The 5,489-nt window shown below is 41.9% G+C and overlaps 1 long non-coding RNA gene across 2 annotated transcripts in view; it reads right to left on the bottom strand.

Moving 5' to 3' along the window:
• LOC310718343 overlaps window positions 1-4,993 on the bottom strand; it is a 38,172-nt gene extending 33,179 nt beyond the window's left edge. Inside the window, exons 1-2 of one of the 2 annotated variants that reach the window (XR_014531115.1) lie at window positions 4,327-4,993; window positions 2,168-2,321 (exon numbers count right to left, since the gene is read on the bottom strand). This is a non-coding gene — a long non-coding RNA (uncharacterized lncRNA). Of the gene's footprint in view, window positions 1-2,167; window positions 2,966-4,326 lie in introns of those variants that run through there. The other variant, XR_014531116.1, reaches the window with a different exon arrangement.
• Window positions 4,994-5,489: the final 496 nt, after the last annotated feature.

Here is a 5,489-nt window from a genome sequence, read left to right on the forward strand (position 1 = left end):
AAAAAAAACCATCACCCTGCTATAATAGAGAGGCGAGTGGAGGAGAAATTCCGCTGTGCCGTCTCGCCGCTGCCACCAACGGTCTGAGGAAAGGCAATATAGGGCCATCTCAGGGACTAAAGGGGGGGAACTTAAGGGGAGGGGACGAGCATCCAGTAGCAAAAAAATCTGGACCAACCACACAAGGTCAAAGGTCTCGGACCAGCGGGAGTGTTAAGGTAATGATGATGTCATTAGGAACGCGGAGTTGGCGATTTGCGTGCGCGCCGTCGGCACGCGCTATTTTAGCCGCGCCGTGGAAAAGATGTGACATCGCAGGGGGGGGGGAGAGAGAGAGAGAGAGAGAGAGAGAGAGAGAGAGAGAGAGAGAGAGAGAGAGAGAGAGAGAGAGAGCGACCAAAACGACGCATCTCTCTCTGAAGATGGAGATTTTTGGAGCACATAGCTAAAGAAAATGGAGGTATGGCATGCAGGGAAGCCATGCATGGCCAGTGTTGAACTGAGTCTGGCCCTGGCTGAAGGCTACAGAGCCTGTGAGTCGCCTCTCCGATGTGAGACTGTAAGATGCCTTTATATTCTGTTACTGTACGCCAGTCTGTAACCTTTTACTCTGACCATCTCCATTTTCAGATAGATTCCCAAAGCAGTGAATGCCATTTTCCATGTGTGACAAGCTATTTGGTTTCTAACAATACAAATAATCCTCTTCAAAGCATGTTTCATTCTGTTATCACAGCTTAGGTGACAGACTTTCATTCCATGTGATGGCAGACAGATAAAAAACGTATTTGCTTTGCTTCGCAGGATGCGAGGAATAATGAATAGACTATTATATATATTTTCCCCAACTGTAACTGTGTGAGAATGGGGGAGGGTGTGGAATATTTTTTTGGAGGTAATGTTTATGGCTTGTCTTCAGGAAATAAAGAGGGGGGAAATGCGGCCTTGATTGTAGACGTCAATCAAGTCTTGCCTTATTGAAACCGAGGGTTAGGTGGTGTTTCAGGAATACATGAGGGAGTAAAAAAAAATCACAAATACGGAAATTAACAAATATAGTAATAGGCTATAAATGACTGTGATGGTGTTGGGGTATAGGTGGGTGGTGCTCAAGAGGGAGCCACCTAGAAAGCATGGGAACACAATAAAGTTTTCTTTATCACATGTCTAATGCATGTGGTCAGTTCTTTTTTTTCCCCTGTCCCAGTATAGATAAACTACTGAACGAACACAATTAGAGTAGAAGACCCTCTTACACCGTCTGTGAAATTGTATTCAGATAAATCAGGATTATGCTCTGGTGTGGTTCTCTAAATTAATTACAGTGCAATAAATAAAACAAGCTACATAACTAATTTATTTTCCAGTCTCGGTTGCTTCGAAACATCAGATCCTTTCCTTGATGCATGACTGACTAAATGGCTTTAAAATTGTGGCCTCAGCCATAATTATTCTAAACCACTAATGTAGGCCTTGCATCCAATTCACTTCAGTGAATTGAGTTTTCATCTACTGAAAGCCCCTGATATTTCATAAGGGAACGATGAGCTTGCCTCACTTGTCTTGATGTGATCATGCTCTCTCACTTTCGAGACAAACGCAATACTTACAAACACTTTTTTTTTTTTTTTTTTGCCATCCAGCTCATATCTAATTCCAAATGATGAATTTTAATAAACACACTTTTGCAGTAGTGTGATTTTGCCAGAAAGGTATTTAAGCTGTATGAATGAAGAAGTTAAAATGAAGTGTACATGAGTAGAAAAAAAGACATAATATCTCACCCACCTGAGAAGGTTACACCCTATTGCAGCAAAGCGAGATCAGAAAAACTGTGTGCAACATAAGAAAGCTGGACAACATCTGTTTTACTCTACCAGGACTGACTTACATGCAATACTGCATACATAATATTAGTATGAACTAAACAAGTTGTCAGTAATAAATATATTACATTTGGCCTTAAACAACCAATCCTGCTCCACATTTTCAAAGAACTTCAGCTATGACCATAGTCATGTCCTTTTGCATGTAAAAGCTATGAAACACACAGTAATGCTCCATTTCTGAAAACATCTCTAACTTGCTTCATGGACAGGTGTAGGAAAAGTGCGCGTGAAAAACTTAGTGGTAATTAGTGTCGGTCTCTAGGGAACAAGCTACTTACTGTCTGTCCACGCGTCTGTCCAACTTTCGGTATCCGATCCCGGTGCGCAAAACGCCGTCTCACTATCGAGTCCACCCGGTGCGCGTGCGGTTCAAAATTGCCGCTAATACTTAGCTCATTACGGGTGCTTCCCCACTCCGGTAGTCCACGCGCGCTAGAGACAGCGCGAGAGTGTGTGAGAGACTGAGAGACAGCGCGAGATGGGGGGGAGAGAGACAGATAGGAGGGGTCGAGAAGTTTCCCATAACCTATTTGTCTACAGCACCAAATGGGAAAAAGTGCACTGTTGAGCGGAGGGTTGGCATGGCATGATTTTTTTTTTAGTGTCAGGGTGGGGGAAAGAACAGGAGGGGGGGGGGGGGGGGGCAGAACCTCTCCTTCTCTCTGTGAGAGAAAGAAAAGACGTGCTCGGAAATTCAAACAAGTTGGCCAGGTCTTTTGTTGGACTTGAACTGAGGAGCCATTGTTCCCCTTATTGGCGTGGACTGTAGCCCCCCAGTTTCCCAGAGCAGGTTACGCACTGACTGCGCTAATGAATTTGCCTCGAGCTTTTTTTTTTTTTCTTTTCTTTTTTTTTTTTTTTTTTTTAGCCTTTTTTTCCTGCCCCACACGAGCGGACTGACGGAACGCGCTCGCCGTCTTTAAACACAAGCGAGGACATTATTAAGAAAAAAAAACACTGTCTACAAAAAAGCAAAAAAAAAAAAAAGCAAAAAGTTTCGTTATAAGGCACCAAGAACATACTAAAGAAGCACGCTCAAGGCCTTTTTTAGTTTTAATAAAAGTGCGCACCATGCTATGTATACCCTTCTAATAAGCCATATATCAGCCTTCATCATCATCATCATCATCATCATCATCATTATTATTATTATTATTATTATTATTATTATGTTGTCTATATTATTTCTCATCATCATATACAGATGTATTGAATGTTAAGTTCAAGTTCAACTCTGTTGCATTTTTATAAGTAATCCATTTCTGTATGAGAAATTTAGTAATGACGTTACAGCACGTAATTCTGTCCCTCTTTCTAATTCTCCATGATTGCAAGCGGATTCGCGTTTAGGCTGAACAACGAGGTCACGTCCAGTGACGTAGACAAGCCGCTGTGCCGCGCGCAGCCATATTTAAATACATCAAGGAAATTAGCGCATCAAATATGCAAATCCCTTTACGTCGCCTTTCTATCTGCGCTTGGAGTAAAAAATTTAGCCTCGTTGGCTCCAAAAAGGCTCATTTATTTTTTGCTCCTACTTGAAGGGAACAGAGTTTTATTTTGAATGATTATCATGATTTGTTTATTGTTTTAAATATGGCGAGCATCTGCATGGTGGGATCCGGAGCGCGCACTGAAGGAAGGAGCAGGAGACTGGCGCCCGCGCGCACTGAGACGTCGCTCGGTTCGTCGCCGCAGACGCTTCCAGCATGTGTGTTGTTTTAAATATTGATGCATATGTAAAAGGTAGATTTGCATCTCTATTTTTTTTTTTGCGTTCCCGGTGACTGTGACGGCATCGTTTCCTTTTTTTTAATTTATTTATATATTTTTTTTAAACGGACATTTAGGCGAGTGGTAGGTTATGAATGTTCATTATTTTTCCTTTGTTGTCCTTTATATTCTATTTTTACAGTTACTTTCTTAACTGCGTACCTTACAGATGCGATTTCATCAAGTCTCGGATTTGCAACGTAATTTATACAATTCCTAGAATTTGACTATTCAGATGCAGTGTGCACAAACAAAGACTATCGAACAAAAGAGCACTACGCGTTTAGTACCAATTTGAAACGTATTGCATGACCATGTAGCATCACACGTGAGTTATACTTTGTATATGGGGCCTATAGACGCAAGACTCATTGTAATCATTGCAAAAAAGAAATAAAAAATTGATCAGTATTTAAACAACATACAAAATCCTGTTAGGAGTCTATGCGGAACAGACTGCACACCCCGGCTGCATTAGACTGCTATAACTGCATAACTACACGTCGTATGCAAATACACTGATTGTTCCTAACTGCACCGTGCAGGATGTATAATGATTTTCCCGGCTCCCATAACAAAAAATCAGCAGTCTTCAGCTGCAGGTTCCTAACTATGGCATTTAACTTCATATGAACAGACACACACCATTTTGCGCCACACTTACCCTTAAAACCAGCGCTCAGTCTCCTTCGCACATTAATAATCTACCTTTTGCACGCAGACACTCGAGACAACACGCATCTCCGGAACTTTTTTCGTGTTTTGGGGGTGTGTGTAAGCGCTCTTCAGCTAATGCACCTTTGCTCCGAGCTGCTCAGCTGAGGTGGCACCCAATAGAAGTGGCCAGACTGGCACGCGTAAAGATTTTCATCCCAAGCGGCTCGAGACACGTGCTGTCCTATATGCACGCGCGTTGCTCGACTCGTGCATCATTTCGGGACTAGACCAGTTTGCGTCTCTTCGTTACGTTACCGAGACGAAACTGAACTTTACTTTACTTTGTAAGCTAGTTTATCCCCTGACCCCGTCCTCCATCTACACGCAGTGAGAGGGCCCGAAGTTGTGAAGCGCACGTGAGCGGCGGGGCTACGCCTGCGCGCGACTCCATTATCATGGTGATGCATATTTACAATGCAATTAGAATAGGAAGGCGCCTGTGCCGCCCAAAAAAAAAGAGGGGAAAAAGCTACCACAAAACGACGAGGACATGCATGCACGATTTCAACATTTTATTCGATAATAGGCCACAAAAAGATATACATAAACATTTATATTTCACACACAATTTTATTCTGCATAATAATAGTTTAATATGCTGTAATAAGTGCCCAGCACATGGGCGCGCGCGCACTCACACACACACACACACACACACACACACACACACACACACACACACACACACACACACACACACACACACACACACACACACACACACAGACTTACTTCAGTCATTAAACACTCAAAGTGAAAAAACTGTAATGAGAAACCAATTAAACCACTGCGAGCACCAGTCACCCAACCATCATGCTTAAATCCGACCCTGGGCACATTGCCCCCATATATATTCAGTAACTTTTCATGTTATTTCAAAATTAGTATGTGTACGGTTTTGCTTGGAAATTGGTCCTGCTCGTGCTTTTAACCCATTTAAAAGTAACATTTTTATTATAGGTGCCTAATACGTATCGTATAAAAATATACAACTACTGAAGCCATCTTTCCACCAAAGATCGTTTTACAGTTATTAATTATCATTGTTTAATTCTTTAACATTTTCTTTGCGACGTTTTTTTTTAGAATCAGAATCATTTGTAAAAATCT

The sequence above is a fragment of the Silurus aristotelis genome, assembly GCF_946808225.1.
Source record: "Silurus aristotelis genome assembly, chromosome: 23".
In the NCBI taxonomy this organism is placed as follows: Eukaryota; Metazoa; Chordata; class Actinopteri; order Siluriformes; family Siluridae; genus Silurus; species Silurus aristotelis.